We start from the raw sequence: 16,827 nt of genomic DNA on the forward strand, positions 1-16,827 counted from the left end.
TTATAGCCCCGTGGAATTTTCTGGTCGGTCTCGGAACATGGATTTGACAAAAGGGAACTCTGAAGCCAATGTGTGCAAGCTTCGAGCCTCCTCAGTCTTAGAATCCAAATTAATTCTGTAGAAATATGTCTGTGTGGGTGATTGCACGATTTTGATAACGATATTTCGAGTGTAAATAATGCAACGTTATAATTATTAAGGAGTGTGCAAATTAGGAGAAATGATTCCTCGTTAAAAAATGAGTAAAATATGTGGAATCCACTTTTTCCATACAGGCTTTCCTTCGCGAGGAAACGAGCTTCGAAAACGGTGGCTGGGGCGCGTCAATAGCAGAGGCGCAGCGCGCAACAGATTCAAAATCAATTATCTCCAAGAGGAAGCACCCCACGAAGAAAGTGTATTCCGCATTTTCGACCCCATTTTGAACGCTGAATCGACGCCCCACCCCGTTGCCCCGCCAGTCACGCGGTGCCTCGTCAATTTAATGACATAATTACATCGTAACAGCGCCCAGACTGGTCGATACGCTCGCCCGACGACTAAGCGCAAACAAAACACGAATTGGACGCCCCGGGATCGCAGATTCCGGCAATTTTATTAACGACCGCCAGTTTGTTGGCCCCTCTCAACTTCTGCCGTTTCGTTCCCTGGACCGGAAATGCCGCCACTTTTTCCGACGATCGCGAGCGGGATCGGCGGCGCGGGGACGACGGAATGGACCAGGGCAAGAAGCAACAAGAACCGTCAACTGGAGTTTGCCAAAACTCGATCGTTAAATCATGCTCGACTGGTTGTTTTTAATCTCGCGGATACAGTTTTTACCAGACGATCGCCAACGGACTTTCGAGGGCCGGGGAGGGGCGAGGGAGAGATAACCGTGGATTTTTCCAGCTCGTCGCCACTTCAATGGTCCATGCCGCGCGTCCGTAAACGAGACTTTAAAGCACGATGAAAGTTTTATCGCGGAAGTACGTACGGCGCGGTACGTAGTGGGTGCAGCTTGCATGCAGGAACTTCTTTCAGGGCTGGAAATTTTACGACCCCCACGGTTTACCCCCTTTTGTCGCGGAAAAAGCAAAACGGTTCGCACGCCAATGACCTTCTCAATTTAGAAGGTCTGGATGAGGCTCGGACCTCGAAATTGGATACGATCGAGTGGAAACTATGGTTGATATTGTTTGAGAGTTGAAATACCAGTGTGGTTGTGTCGAGAGATCAGATGGTGGAGAGGAGGATTGGTGTTGGAGTGATAAAATAATTTTTTATGTGAAATGGCTGGGGAATTGCACCGGTCTACTGAGGCGGCAACTATTTATTATGCCTGTAAAGGAAATCTTAGAGCAGTGACCCAATAGAAATGCAACGTGGAGGGAAGTTTAGATAACTTATTGCTAACAATTATTATTTCTAAAATAATTTGGTTTCGGGTGCCAATGAAAATAATTGGTTTTCTCTATTCGTGAAATCTGTACTCTACAAAAATTCATTAGTTTTCAATTTTAATGAAAACTGTTCCGTACAGTGTCCAGTTTTAATCAGTGCATAAATATGTCCCTCGTGAACTACCCACCACTAAACTGAAAACCCTGGACACGCTCGGTGAACATTTCCCCGAAAGCTCCTGAAGAAACCGGAGAACGAGATTGCTTCGTTCCCTGTGCAATCAGTGCACGATAGCCTCATAAGCAAGCGATAAAATCAGCATGAAAGATGCATACGCCGATGGCTGTGGAATAAGAAACGCTTGTTTACGTAACAGAGGCGGTAATCTCGCCAGAGATTCGAAGATACTCGGCGTCCATGTGATTAGACGAGAGAAAAATAAGAGGAGGAAGTTCGATTGTTAATATTTTGTAGATTGAGATGTCAAAGGGACTGTTGATCGAGGGAGGGAGATTGCAAATGAAAAATCAGAAAACGAAACGGGGATTAAGAGACAAGGTATCGTATTTAAATCTTTTCAGCAATCTCGACATTGTATTCGCGATATAAATTTGCAAATGGAATTATCACATAGGCAAACTTCCTGTAATATTTCCAGTAAGAGCGTTAAAGTCTCGTTTGATAGTCAATGAGTGTGTAATTGTATTCTTCTCTCGATAACTTCATTGTTTCCTTCGTATGACAACGACCACGTAACTGTATATTTTTAATAACCAACAAGCTTTGATTTTTACGATCGAGAATTTAATCTAGAAAGGGGTCACAAGCTTTGAGTGAAATATTGGAGACCACAGATCAAATGAGGCATTGAGAGCAAATCGGACTAACCCACGTTGAAAAAATTGTACTTATATGACTAGTACAATTTTTTTAGCAAAAATTGTGGGTTAGTCCATTTTTGCTCGCAATGCCTCAAATACACATTTACTTTTTCTAAGTTCAAACCTAATGGAGACACTCAGAACGACGTGTCACAAACTATCAATATTCTCCCACGTAATACCCGATATCGCTGAACAACGACTAAATTAAATTTTAAAATTCTAAGAACAATTCTAACACTATACCTTGCAAGAACATAGCGACTAACCTGAGATCCACTCAAGTGATGCATGAATCGATATTCTTAAGGAGTACAAGCCTCCATGCATGTCCTTGGCCACACCTTCCTTACTCACCTTGCTGCAGACCACAAGATCTCAAAGCACTACTATCCAAACCCCATTCTAATACCGTCCCTGAGCTCTTGCCTTGTCCACACAGCAGCGAAGACTGCTACCAACCTCACCCCTACTCCTCTTACCGTGCTCCCATACCTCTACAAGGCTGCACACAATACAGAGGAACAATGGTACCGAGTAACGACCTACGCTGTCGCGCCTGGCGCACTTAACCCGTGCCCCAAACATCGACGGGCCGCGCGACTCGGCCCCCTCTACTCCTTGGGATCCCCGGGCGGAAGGGGGGTGCACGACGGAGGGGGTTGAACTGGCCGCGACGTAAACTGGAAGAAAGGAAGAAAAGCAGCGAGGGCGCGATCGCATGGCGGGTTCGAAAGGTCAAGTTCAAGCTGGCAAGGGATGCCATCTACAGCCGCGAATAGAAACGGCGGAGGGGAACGGGGGGTAGCGATAGGGAATAGATACAGTGGGGGTAGAAGCCAGGCATTCCTGACTACTCCTCTCTCTGGCGGAGCGGGTTACGAAAATAAAATGGAAGCGTGCCAATGCACGTGTGCACCGACAGAGATTCACGATTTTCGCGAAGATCGCCTCGAGTTCTGGTATCCCTCTCCCCGGCCACCCTCCGTTTACTCTTCGTTCTATCTGGATGCGGATTCATGAAAACAGAGATAACAAGGTGGGAGAGATCGTGATAGATGGATACGCGCGATAATCGTCCAAGCCGTCCATTTTCCACGGTGGGCTACTTGTTGAGGAGGCTACTTCGCGACTCCTCGGCAACCCGCGATAGTTGGAACGCTACTATCGGGCCGCTTTGGAAATCAATATTTGCCGGCTAGCAGTCATAAGTAACGGCCAATTAGCCACGGTAAACAATTACGGGGGAGGCTGGTAATCGAGGCCACGAATGGCCACCGCAAATTTACAGCCGCGGGGACCAAGGAGACCGGGAGGATCCATCGATTGACCGCGCTTCCTGGACGCTCTGCGAAATTCGTTCGCGAGGGTGCTTTCCCTTCGTTCCTCGGTGGCATCTGTGTGGAAGCTGAGGAACTATCGGCGACGAAGAGGGAAGCTTCCATGAAGACGCGTGGGGGCCAAAAGCACATATTTGACTTCAACAGTCTTCGTAAATAATTCTGCGAGTTTGCTCTGCACCATTGATACTATATGTACACGTCACCAACTTTTCTTACATTACTACCCCTAATTATCAGTGTCCCCGAGGAAATTGTTTCGCTCTCAAGTACGAAATTAATACGGGAACCAACGACGAAACTACTCAGATGCATTTCCTAGATCGATCCTCCCCCCTCGCCACCGCGAGAAGTAGCGCAAAAATTTATTTATCGGGGTAGACTGCCGCAGCACCGACTCGCGCGAGGGGGCGAAGTTGACTTTAAAATAGATGTGACACGGCATCGAATCGAAGGATTTGGGTATCCTCCGTCGTCCCCTTGCCACCACGGAGTCTTCGGCGGGGCCGGGATCGTGAAAAACGTGGCAGACAGGGGAGGAAGAGGGAGGGGTGGAGGAGGAAGGAAATCTAGGGACGAGGATGGAGGGCGTCACGAAACGGCGGGGCCACATCGTGCCACATCGCGAGCACAGCTCCCCTGAAAGCGTGGAACGAAGAGGAAGACGTCGACGAGGACGGTTCCCTCGTCGGGTACCAGTTGGCACGACCTATTGAACGCAACCTTTCCGAGATACGAGGCCATACAAGCCCGGCGAAGAAAAGGGAAGAGACGGGCGCAGCCACCTTCTTGAATGCCGAGGATCTACTTCGAAACGATTTAGGAAAGCACCTAAAGGACCCACGACCTTTTCCATTCCGCGTTTTACTGCATTGTTTCGCCCCGGGACTAGCCTCCCTCTTAACATTCCGCCCAGGGGAAAAAGAAGCCGGGAAACTTCTTGTTCCTACGGCGCCGCTCTCGCGAAGATAAATTAAACGGGCAGGAGGGGCGCAAGAAGTTCGAACGGAAGTGAGCTTCTGCATTGTAATCGGCGATCGGTGTTACCTGCGATAAACACTTTTCCCCATGTTTTTGGGCTGCTCCAGCTTTTCTGTTTTCTTTTTTCTAATAAAGGATTCGGCTGTACCAGCTGAGGGATAATGGGAAGATTGAGAGGAAGGAATGATCGAAGTGGAATGTTTTTTTTTACCACAGTTGAGTTTTTTTTACCGGGTGAGAGGAATATCTCCACAATAGTTTGAGGAATTTGTTACATTTTACTGGGGAGCATGAGGCGAGTTAAAATTCATGCAAGAGCAAGAGTTACCACTCAATTGCTTTCGAGATGATTTATTTGAGACTTTGCAACGAATAGCGAAGAGAAAAAATTAAATTTCAGGAAATTTCAGAGGGAAATTGGAATATTCCATACCTACAGGGATGTGTTAAAGTTGATACCAGTCAAGGGGCATAATTTACCTTTTTAGTAAGTCAAACATTACGTAAAGGATTTGAAATTCAGAACCTATTACAATCAGGATCATTCTTTCAAGAGAACGATGAAATTGAATATCCAGAATATTGAACCTCCATAATAATCTTTCTCGCTTAAAATGTAGTGAATAATCACCTGATTGAAATAGAATTTTACATGACAACAGTAAATGAAATTTGTTTTCCCTGGCCCCACATTTCTCAACCGACAGTCGATTTCTCGCTAGCCCCATTTAATTTCAACCTCGCTGAGCCCGTCCTCGAGCAAGATAACGCGCTCGCGAGCATATTTAAATGGCAAACAAAAACTGTGCCAACGATCAAACGAAGACCGTTTATCGTTTAAACGCTGTTATCTCGTGGCAGAGATTAGGCACGCTGCACGATCGATTCTTTATCGTTGCCAAGCTTTATTTCGCTGATGAGAGACTCACGGATCGACTTGAATGACGAACCTCTCGCCTGACCAACGTTCATCGAATCATTTTTTATTTTCTCCTCGATTGCAATAGAAGAATATTAAACAGGAGTGGCGATCTTTTACACCGAAGAAGAAATGCGAAGTACCTCGGACCGTTTGCTGTGAAATAATTGTCTAATGAGGTGGTAATTATGAATATTTGATTTTTGCTTTCTTGTAGGATATTAGGAATTATTTGACGGGTTCAAGTTTAAGTCTTGCGTTTTTGAATGTCGCTGAAGCTTTGCCTGGGATTTGGAGGTATGTACGTATACCTACTAATACTGAAGATATTAATCACAAGTCATATTTTGCAAATAATAACTGAACAGTGTCTTGAGACCTTTGGTGACAATGGAACCTGAAATGGTAGTAAAATTTAGGACATTCTTCAAGGGAGTACACTGCTCACACTTGGATGCTTTGAATATTATTATAGGAATGTGGGACGCCAAAGCCTCAAAGATCTCGTTGTTACATAGTTCAATTTGTTGATTACGAACAATGGTGTACCCTTTGACCTCATGACGAGGCACTGGACATCGTCCCATGACTCGTCTCGTTGAGGAACAAAGCTGGTATCTTTAGAAGCTTTGTGATGTAAAAATACTTCCATTCTGTCTCTGTTTCAAAGAATCGTCATCGATTGCAGTATTGTATCGACTACGTGAGATGGTTTTATCATCCTCCTTATCTCCACTTTTACATAGCAATGAAAAGAGTAAGTTAGTCACCTCCGGTGCCGAACACCAGAGTATCATTTCTCAACGAGCCGATTCAACTCTCCTCCTTTTGCAGATATAGAAAGTGTTCCAGAAGTACAGGCAAAAACTTAGTTGGAAGCAGGACTCATAAAAAGAAACAAGAAACTCTTAACGAGCATAAGTCCGCACGCTAATCGTTCTTAAAACATTTTCTTATTAAGAAGCTTTCTAAAAGCTTCGCGATACAATCGATCGATAGAAACGCGGTGTCTTCGTTTCAGAGGCCATACGCCGTCTTAAATTACCACAGGTAAATCGAGGAAAATTGCTGCATGAAAGAGGAACGATAAGAAACACGAATCCATGGTCCTATGCAAATAGCAATGACTAGATTCGAGGTTTAGTAATCAATTCTTTTCCTTCTCCTACTTTCTGTCTGCTCGCAGATATTGGAGTATCCACTATCCCTCGATATACCTACTCTATGAAACACCCTGTATGCTCCAGAGAAAGAAAGCAAAAAGAAAACAGAAAAAAGAAATTCTTTTCCATAAGCTAACTTTCCCCCCTATCCGCTCAATTTACCAAGCCTCTAATTACTACTAACCTTCCAGCAGAACCATTTTCCCCCAGAACACCCCTAGAATCCCCCCAAAAGGTCCAGAATCGACTGCCCTATCCCTCCGCTTCTCGGCGACTGGCAAAGAACTCGTTCGCGCCAACGAAATCCTCGCACGAACGTAGGAAGAAGCCAGAGGAATCCTTGACGGAACTTATCAGCAGCAGGATTATGAGTCATGATTCGTGGCGGTCAGGTTGGCCGGTTAACGGTGAGGGGACTGGACAGGTCGAGCTGCCTAATAAAACTCTTGGGGCTGGCGTAGGAGGGCGGGTATTAACGTTTCTGGCCGCAAGATCGGATCTCTTTCACAGGTCAGCAGCCAATTCGAAGCTAAGTGGATATGCCTCTCTCTCCCTCTCTCTCTCTCTCTTTCTCTCTCTCTCTCCCTCTCTCTCTCTCTCTCTCCCCCTACTGGCGAATATCCGGGCGACGAGGCCGTACGATCGAATCACACGGCGGGTGGTGGCTCGTTTTTTACCCGGCACGCCGTTCGAATCGCGCCAATTCGAATACTACCGGGATCTGGCCGAGTCAGCGAAAGCTTGCGCAATACCTGACCTATTGTGCTCGTTAGGGACATTCGGGTCCGAGCTATTGGATAAGGCTTCTTCCCTCTTTCCTCTTTCCTTTAACCACCTATCCGGGCCCGCTTTCTACCATCTCGTTCCGTAGACTTATCCTCCATCTTGTCCTTATCATCCACCTTCCTTCCTTCCTTCCTTCCTTCCTGTCTTCCTGTCTTCCTTCCTTCCTTCCTTCCTTCCTTCTTTCTTTCCTTCCTTCCTTCCTTCCTTCCTTCCTTCCTTCCTTCCTTCCTCACCCGTGCTCCCTTCCTTCCTGCCCGGCTGCCTTTCCAACGACAACGAGACGACCTCCGCCGTCCTCAGGGGTATTCTGCGATCGGTGAAAGGAATTGGACCTCCAGGAAGGAAACCCTCCTCTTTCTGGCCGCCTCGTTCCAGCAGCATCCGTCTGAAGGAGAAACGACCAGCTTCTCCTAATTCTATGGGCCAGCACCGGCCAGAGGAAAGCTCCAGGCACCGAGGATTTAGAGCCGAGGTGCACTTCGGGGATTCCCCTCTTGCGTCGCCCCCACCTTTTCAACCGTGGCTGCCTCTAACTTCCTTAACGATCACACGGGGTTCTCTATCTCCCTCTCTCTCTCTCACTCCCCGTGAACCACCGTGACGTCGCAATCACACCACCCGCCACACCCCCTTGTGCCCGCAGCAGCTACGAGCCAGCGTCTTCCTGGCAATCGAGTCGAGAGAGCTTATTGATTTTTCTCGAAAAGTAGGGAAAAAAAAGAGAGGATGTTTTCCGGCTGACACGGCTGATGTCGAACCAGCGCCGGCTAGGATGCCGGGATATTGCTTTAAACTCGAGGCTGATGGAAAGGAAGCGGGCGAAAAACGAAGTCGCGGGAGTAACTTTCGTGGGAAAGCCTGCGGTGGACAAATTCTGCGGGGTATATTTTAACGGCGACGGGATTCTCGGGTGGTTCTTAAGCTTCTCTTGGGAGGCATGTTTTTTCTGTGGCAACTCAAGCGTGTCTAGCTAATGTGGAGTCGGAAGATGTGAATGAGGAATGGGAAAATTCGTCGGTGGAAGTAGAGAGTGGAAATACAATTCTACTCCCTTTGAATATGATTGTAATCAGTTTTCTTTAAATGAAAGATACACTTTCAATAATACAGACGAAAACTATGTGCTTTAAAGCGGTCACAAAAAAAAAACGAAATCTCACGTGAAATCTGTGTCAGCTTGCACGAATCACCACGGCTCGAATAACTTCTTTACCCGAGCTAAATGTTCCTTCAATAACACAGCAGAAACAGCTGTCAGATAAAACACCGAAAAGCATCGACGGGAATTTGCAAGCGCGTGAAACGGAAAAGCCTGTAGAACTAGTGCATAAACTTTTAAAACCGAGAACAGTGCTTTTCCGATGGCACGGCCAGGGTAGCTATCAAAAGGAAGCATCGCGGAATATTAACGAATCGCCAGGGCGACAAAGGGTGGCATTTACAAGCGGTACGTATAAAAGTTTCCACACGCGAATTTTTTTCACTTTGGACGACCACCCAGAAAACAGAGGGAAAAAAAGAGACTCGCAACAAAAAAAAACCCGCTCACCAAAAATACCAAGCATTCCCAGTTTTATATCCCAATAGACGAAGCGCCAATAATCCAAAACGATACCGACGAACGATCGAATAAAAACGCAAAAATATCCCCGGCTATTAGCTCGGAGAAATTTCGTTCGCCGCTCGTAACACACTTCGCGAAACAACCGACGTAAAAGCGATCCCACCCTCTCCGCCGTTGGCCATCGCGGGTGAAGGGGGAGCAGCAGCAGCGTTTCGCTTCTTCAAGAGGGAAAAATAATATCCCGAGCAAGATGTAAAAATCTCAAGGTTCCAGCATAGTGGAAGAAAAAAGGAAGGGGAGGAGGGAAGACTGGTTGGAAACAAAAGCAACGGTCATGTAACAGCGCGGTTACAACGCGGAAAAACCGTATCAGTTATTTTCAGAATATGTACCGAGGAGCGTAGCGCACGAGTCGCTCCGAGGGAAATATTCCCTCCTCCCTATTTCTCTCTATTTTTTCCCTTCCCCTTTTATTTTTATTTTATACCACTGCGTTCGAAACTATGCATAGTTGAAGCACGTGCTCCTCCCTCGAGGTGCATCATGCTCGGAGTGCTTCCAGCGCACGAAATACTCGCGAAGTATGGATTACCAGAGCCGTTTCCACCCTGCCAGCCGCCCCAGCCCCGCTCGCTCCTCGCGGCATGGCCGACCAGTGATAAGAACAGCTGAGGAATTAGCGACAGCGCGATAACGATAACTCCCGCCTCCGCGCCACGTAATATAAACGTCAGTGAGAACCAATTACCCCGGCTGCATTTAATATTCAGTTACACACTAGACGCGGGACTGGGAAATGTTCAATTTTCAATTAATCGTCGGGTTGATTACGAACGATCCATCAAAGTTCAGCTTCGTTTCACCTCGTCGGGCTTCCTCTCTTTTTCTCCCGCTCTCCCTCCGCCGAGTGAATGGCTCCGCGCTCCTGATCTTTTTTTTTCTTCGCGTACTTATTTGTGGATTGAGTTCGGCGGTTAATTACTTATTTCAACTGACTCCGAAGCTCCTATCCCGTTTACAGGAATAATATTTAATCACGGGCTGCATGCGCGGGGGTACTCTGAATATTTGTTTTCTGCCTTTCGAGCCGCCTCTGTGTGAGTATCGCATTGACGTAGAAGGTTTCGTATTTAATTTTGCACAATTCAGACGCGGGCATCTGCGTGGCGTTTCTTGATAAGGGAGCTTCCGAGTATTAAAACTGATATTCATTTTTACGGACTGAATATTGAATTTAAAAGAATCGCTATACCGCACTTTTACTACTTCCAGTCGACCTTTCTGCCCCTGATCGCCGCGAAGGCGTCGTGCTCGAGACTGAAACGTGCTGGTTTATCGTGCGAAATAACCACACGGCAACCAGAAACGGGGCTTATCTGCCGATTTTATCGCGCAAGATGCAGCAATAATCCGGCATTTATCGGGCTGAATCAGATACAGATACGCCGCGGCGTGTGTGCGCGCGGATCTGGCCACGATTTCAAGGTGGAGGTCGCTCGAGCGTCCCCATCTCGGTTCCGGACTGGTTCCAGACCCTCCTCGAGAGCCGGTTCGATCGACCTCGCTTCCATTTCCATCCGGAAGCGAGGGTGCGATGAAGGGAAATCGAACATTCTAGACATACAGTTCGTTATCCCGTAGCTCGCACCGCGTAAATTCGCGCCGTGCTCGTCCGAGAATTTCAATTTCTCGGTTCGCGAAAAACTCGAAAGCGAGGGGAGGAGGGGAAAAAACGGGGGAGAGACAGAGGGGGTGGGGAGCGGGGAGGGCGGAGATTGCACGCGACGATTCAATTTCTTTCGCGAGCACGAGGCTCGCGAACGCGAAACGAACGTTCGACGTGACGTATTTGTACGTGCAAGCTTAAAACGGAACGTAATTAACTCCGTTTTCTGATGCCGCGGAACGCGCGCCGCTCGCTCGGCTCGGCGGCTCCTTTTATTTCTACGATCGTGCGTGGGGTGACTGGCAAACGGGACGAGCTAGTCTTTTAAAGTTTTTCAGGAAAGTTTAGGACTGCAAAAAAGTTCAGCTTCGTTTCATCAAATTTTAACCCTTTCGTTCTTCTGTCTCTGGCAAGTACCTGCGAGTAAGCTTCGCTATCAACTACTTTCACACAAAATTACAATTTCCCCGTGTGTGTAATTACTCAGGCAGAGAATAAACTCGTTCAACTTCAACTTTAAGGATATCCTCGTGTCCCTAAACCCTTCGATTATAAACTTCCAGCCAGGTCGACTCAATTATTGACCATATTCACTGAACGCGCATAAGCGTTGTCCGCATCTGCACTCAGATAATGAAACACGAAGACAACAATTGCCCTCGCGATAAATCTTTAGATGTATACGGTACTGGAAATATTTATTACATCACTCAAATATTAAACAAGTTATCACTTGTGCCTCTCTTATTATTAGTAAAGGAAAATATTTATTGCAAAAATGTGTAGCTCACTATTTTCGCCAAAATATTTTCAGTTGGTTGCGAATTATTGTATCAATCATATTAACATGAAAATTGTGCGTAGTATGCAATAAATATTTGAATACTATACATACATTACGTGTACCCTGATTTCACGCGATCATCTTCATGAAAATCAGACGAAGAAATAGTTAGAGAAAAACAACGAGCGTGGCAATCGAAACTTCGCTTGCTCGCGTAACCGGGAAAACCGCGTCGCGTTGTACGAGAGCGATGAACGCCAACGAGATCGTAATTTAGGCGATTTTATCATTCCGCAGAGACACGCGTCCCTACTTCTCGTTTTCTCCTCCCACCGGAAGAAGATCGTGCAATCTCGTATCTTTTTTCGCACCGAGCATCGGATCCCTCGCATCTCGTTACGAAATTGCCGACGACAAGCACCGATAGCCCAGCGAGTATAATAGTTTCTCCGTCGTGCTCGCTCGGCTGCGATTCCATCGATAGTTTCGGCGCGATGTGGAAAAGGCGTTGCTTCATCCGCGCGGATTAACGAGCAGGGGAGTCATTACAACGTGTAAGATCGGAGATTGCAGCGCTGAGGCAACCGGCGCTTTCCATACAAACGTTTTCATGCGCGTTTCTCTGGAAATTAAGCAGAAAGATCGAAAATCTCCGCGCGGTTCGGTTTGTCTTCATGGGCCGCGCCCCGCCGCTGTTTCTCCCCTGTTACTTCGCGGTGCTGCTCGCGATCCTTCCGACGATAGCGAAGTTAAAATTCACTTCGGCCGTGTACGATGCTCGTCGAGTTAAAGACCAATTACTCTAATTGGGGGGAGTCGCGATGAAACGCGTTGCCTCGATACATTTCTTTGTGATATACGAGGCGTAGCAGCTGTTGGAACGATGTCGAGTACAAAAATGCGTCGTGGGAAGTGTGGCATAAGGTTTTTCGATAGGAAGCCTTGTGTTTGAGAAAATGAGCGACGAAGATGAAGCGTGCATGGATTGTCTGTATATGTGGTAAATTTGGAACGAAGGAGGGTTTGAGGCAGGGGATTCCAATCCAGCTGACCAATTTTTTATTTGCTCCGCTCCGACATCAAAATACTTTCTCCAGCTCCACTCCAGCTGCTTTTGTTTTAAATAAAAAATTCTTTTAATACTTTCAAACAGCGATCTTTCATTTGCAACAATCCCCATCCTTCTAGCATTTCATTTTCATATAGAAAAAAAATTCATAAAGAATGCTTAATTTTTCAATGATGAAAAATTGAGAATTGGTACTTCTTAAAAACATTTCATTCGTCTGCTCTTATAAAATAAAACAATTCAAATAATAAAAAGAAATTGAGATCATACCCCTGTTAGAGTCTCCTTAAATTTTTCTTCGACTACAGTGTTCCAAAAATGACGTTATTCGAACTCTAAAAACGATCGTACCTTCCCCTATCGAAAGCAGCTCCAAACTTATCCGAATATTACTAAATGTAATCTCCGTAGTTAATCTTCCCATTCTTACAGAGAATCTGGAATACACTGGTTACCCCCCAGCGATTACAATCACGTTTCGCGAGACAATTGCGACGGATTAATCGCAATAACCGTCCCCCTTAGCTCCGTGAGACTGTTTCACGCGATTAATCACCGGACAATGGGGCACACGATTTAAAGAATAATTACAAGGAACAGTTTTCAGTGACGCATCGATAGGGACCCCTTCGGTTCAGCTACGTCTTCTATAAGCAGATTTATATCTGACCGTCTACTCGCCTATGATTAATGCATCCCCGTCCCCCTCGGGGGTTTCTTGCTCGAGGCGGACCTAGGAGAGAAGCTCCCAGGCGCTGGCTTCTTTTGCTCCCTGAATATTAGCTGGCCCTGGCAGCGATTCGTCTAAGGCCCGATTAATTTTAATTGTCGACAAATCCTCGGCTAGGCCCGGGGGAGCAGGGATGTCTGATAAATGGACGGGGGTTGAAAGGGGAGCGGGGGGGGGGAGGACGTAGAAGATCGCGCAAGCTTAAGGACGGATAAGAATTGATGGATCGGTCAATGGAACTCGGTCTCGAAAGACAGACTAATATCCTATTCGCGTTTTCGTTGTTGGTCCCATCTATCCAGCGTAAACGATTTTTCACGAAGGCGTTTGGCGATTCCCGTGGATCGAGGCTGGGCTTTTTCGTATCCTCGACGCGAAGTGATATTTCATCGTGGTGGATTTCGGCGTAATGCACAGCGGAGGATTAGAGAGATAAGGGAGCGAGCTGGCTTCGAATAGAAATATGATACGGGGGTAGTGGTAATTTGGTAATTGGATGTGATAGATAATTAGGAATGCTTCATGGAAGAATGTCCAATGTAGTCTACGGTCACTCAAAAGCTCATTCAATATTCAGATAGATCCTGAAGGACAAGCGTGAATCGTCGACTTGAATTTTCATGCAGGGGTGACAATCCCATTTCTAGGACTGGGGAAAATTTTACTCATTTACTGCTTAAATCAAATATTAAATTTGAAAATACTATTTCATTTAATATGCTTAAATCAAATATTATTTGAAAATACTATTTCATTTAATGCATAAATCATGAGCAAATACTATTTACTATTTACACTCGGATTCGCAAAGAGGAAATAGGGGATCGAAAATAGCAGATACAAATTTAAAAATCAAACAAATCTCCTAAATGTCGCTCGCTACCTTCTTGAAATTACATAGATTCGGCAAAGTATTTCTGAACGCAGGTATGTATTTTTACACACATGTTTTGTGCTGTCAGTCAATTAGTCATTATTTGAAATACTAGGTATAGTTCGAACTATTGTCATTTGAAATACCATTCTCTTATATTTCAATAAAATACTCATTACTCAGTAGTATTTATACGAGTTAGTATTAAAATATATATTTGAATTACTGTTTCTTTATGTAGCTACTATTTCAAAGAAAAGTTTATTTGTCAAATCCTGTATCACTCGAAGAAATATATTTATTTCTATTTATCTATTTCAAAAATCTATTTTCCCCAGCTCTGCCCATTTCACACAATAACGGGCGACATCGATGCCCACTACTACGACTTCCTAAGAGAGGCCACTGGAATAAACAGAACACTGAATCCCAATCTCTTATAACAGACCAACGTCATCTACCCGCGACACCAATAACTTCACATTCTACGTCCGCAGAGCAATCCACCCCGTTGCTGAAATCCTAAAACCAGCCATCCCGAAATGCCATTCCTCGCCGCATTACCCGAGCGTATAAAGACAGCCCAAAATCAGCCACGCACTGCGACAAGCAGTTTTTCAAACGCCCGGTGGTATCAGGCAACCCATTAAACATCGAATCCATCTCCGAGGCGAGGGTCCCGCGCGCGCCACCCCTTCCGGCGCATATTTTTCAAAGTCCTCGTGCATGCAGCTTTTGAAAAAGCCCGTGGCGCGTATCGATCGCCCCCTCGACGTCCGCCTACACGCGAACGCATGCGATTCGAGGCTGCATGAACCTGCTACAAAGGTTAGTGCCAGTGAGCATGAAATAGAATGAAACGCGCTCGGCAGAGGGACAGAGACGAGGGCGGCCGGGGGCGGGCGGGCAAGGGCCAGGGTATGCTCGATGCGGTCTCTAATTGGAGGCTGTTAACGCATAATTAACGTGGCGTTGTTATCCTCCTATTTCGCCCGTGCCCACCACCCCCGCGGCGCCCCCGCCCTTCTCTCATCTCTGTCGCCCCTGGTAGCCCACAAACCGATCTCCAATCACCGTCGAAACCGTCGATATAACTCCCCAGCTCTCTCCCGAAAATTACGGGAAACCAGTCAGCGTTGAAAATGCGCGCTCCTCTGCGTGTTTCGACTCTCCCTCTCCGACCCCCGTCCCTCCAGAAACAGCAAAACCTCTGTTTCCTACTCCCTCTCCCTCGCGTCCACCCTCTCGCCCCGCCGTCTGCCCCCGTCCCTCCGCCGCCGCCTCCGCGCCCCGGTTTTTGCCGTGTCCAACAGGTACGACGACCGATCCTCGTGATCTCGCGTCACCTTGACGAAAGGTGTCGCATGACGAAATCGATCGTCGAAACTGAACGTTAGTTGGACGGTTTATTCGGTGAACGGAACCGGGCGCTCGTTTTTCTTCCTTTTTTCGCAGGCTCGATTTAAGTGGGGATCTCGCCTTATTGGGCCGAAAAATAGGTAATTCTTTGTGAATTTTTTGCTCAAAAACGGTTCGACAAATTAATCTGAGGTTTGACAGGCTTTTCTATTGTATGTAGAACTATTGTTCTGAATTTTTTGTGCGACAGTGAAAGAAAAACATCTGTTACCGTTCCTTTTTTATTTAAAGAAGTTTTCCCGATTTATAGGCAAAACCTTTCTCAGACTCAAATCAGGGCACTTCATCTTCTTCAAAAGGCTGCCATTTTAACATTTTTTTATTTTTCTTAATGCATCTGCTACCACTCATAGCCACATTCATATAGTTCAAGAATCTGTTTTCCTTTTTGTGTTTCGGATAACCCTTACAGTACTTGTCGTCAACGCCAGGGCCACCCGATTATTTTTCAACGCTATCTCTGTATCTGCCATGTTATTTTTTTCACTGTCACACAAAAATTCAGAACAATAGTTCAAGATACAATAAAACAGCCTGCCAAACCTGAAATTAATTTCTCGAACCGTTTTTGTACAAAAAATTCACAAAGAATTATCTATTTCTCGGCCGAACAAGGCGGCAATCCCTCCTTACGGATTATCGACGGACTTTTACGGGCCGCGAGGAAACGGCGGTCGAGTGGAGTCGCCTGCGGTCGATGATGCCGGGCTCGGTGATCGTTGGCTGTGGTTGACGAGGAATTTGGTAATAGTCTGCGATTCGACGCGCGTTTCTTGCTCCTCGATCGGAGACAGGCACGCGGGTTATTGATTAACGGGGATCGATGGTCGAAAGAGGGCGCGGGGTACTTGGTTGCCGAAGCAACGAAAGAGAAAGTGCCTAATGTACCGCGCCGTTTTGGATTTGGATAGCGTTAGATGGCGTGCCGTGAGTTCTAAGGCAGTGGGAGCTTAATTTAATTCGAGGAAAGTTTTATTGCTTCTTATCTCGCGATTACATTGTTACTTTGGTTTCCTCTGAATTCAATTTTCACGAAGGTGCTCGCTTTAAGGGAAGAGTAAAGATTTGGTAGAAGAATTATGCTAGTGCGAAGTGCTCGATGCTAAGTAAGTCTGCGACATACGATAGTGCTTTCGCGATAAACAGATACTTCTTACACAACTTTACATTGCATTCTGCTGACGGAGAAATTAAATAGCCAGAATGTCAGATAAGAAAGCAGAGATGCGATAAAACGAACCTCTCGTGCTTGCTCAATGTAAATTGCC

At 46.2% G+C, this 16,827-nt stretch overlaps 1 protein-coding gene and 1 long non-coding RNA gene across 7 annotated transcripts in view; one reads left to right on the top strand and one right to left on the bottom strand.

Moving 5' to 3' along the window:
- The window catches only part of Mxd (MAX dimerization protein), a 204,904-nt gene that overhangs the window by 156,669 nt on the left and 31,408 nt on the right, over positions 1 to 16,827 (bottom strand). The gene's annotated exons all lie outside the window — the stretch shown is intronic.
- The window catches only part of LOC143373700 (uncharacterized), a 109,306-nt gene that overhangs the window by 89,405 nt on the left and 3,074 nt on the right, over positions 1 to 16,827 (top strand). The window lies entirely within an intron of this gene.

This window comes from Andrena cerasifolii, chromosome 10, assembly GCF_050908995.1.
Source record: "Andrena cerasifolii isolate SP2316 chromosome 10, iyAndCera1_principal, whole genome shotgun sequence".
Lineage (NCBI taxonomy): Eukaryota > Metazoa > Arthropoda > Insecta > Hymenoptera > Andrenidae > Andrena > Andrena cerasifolii.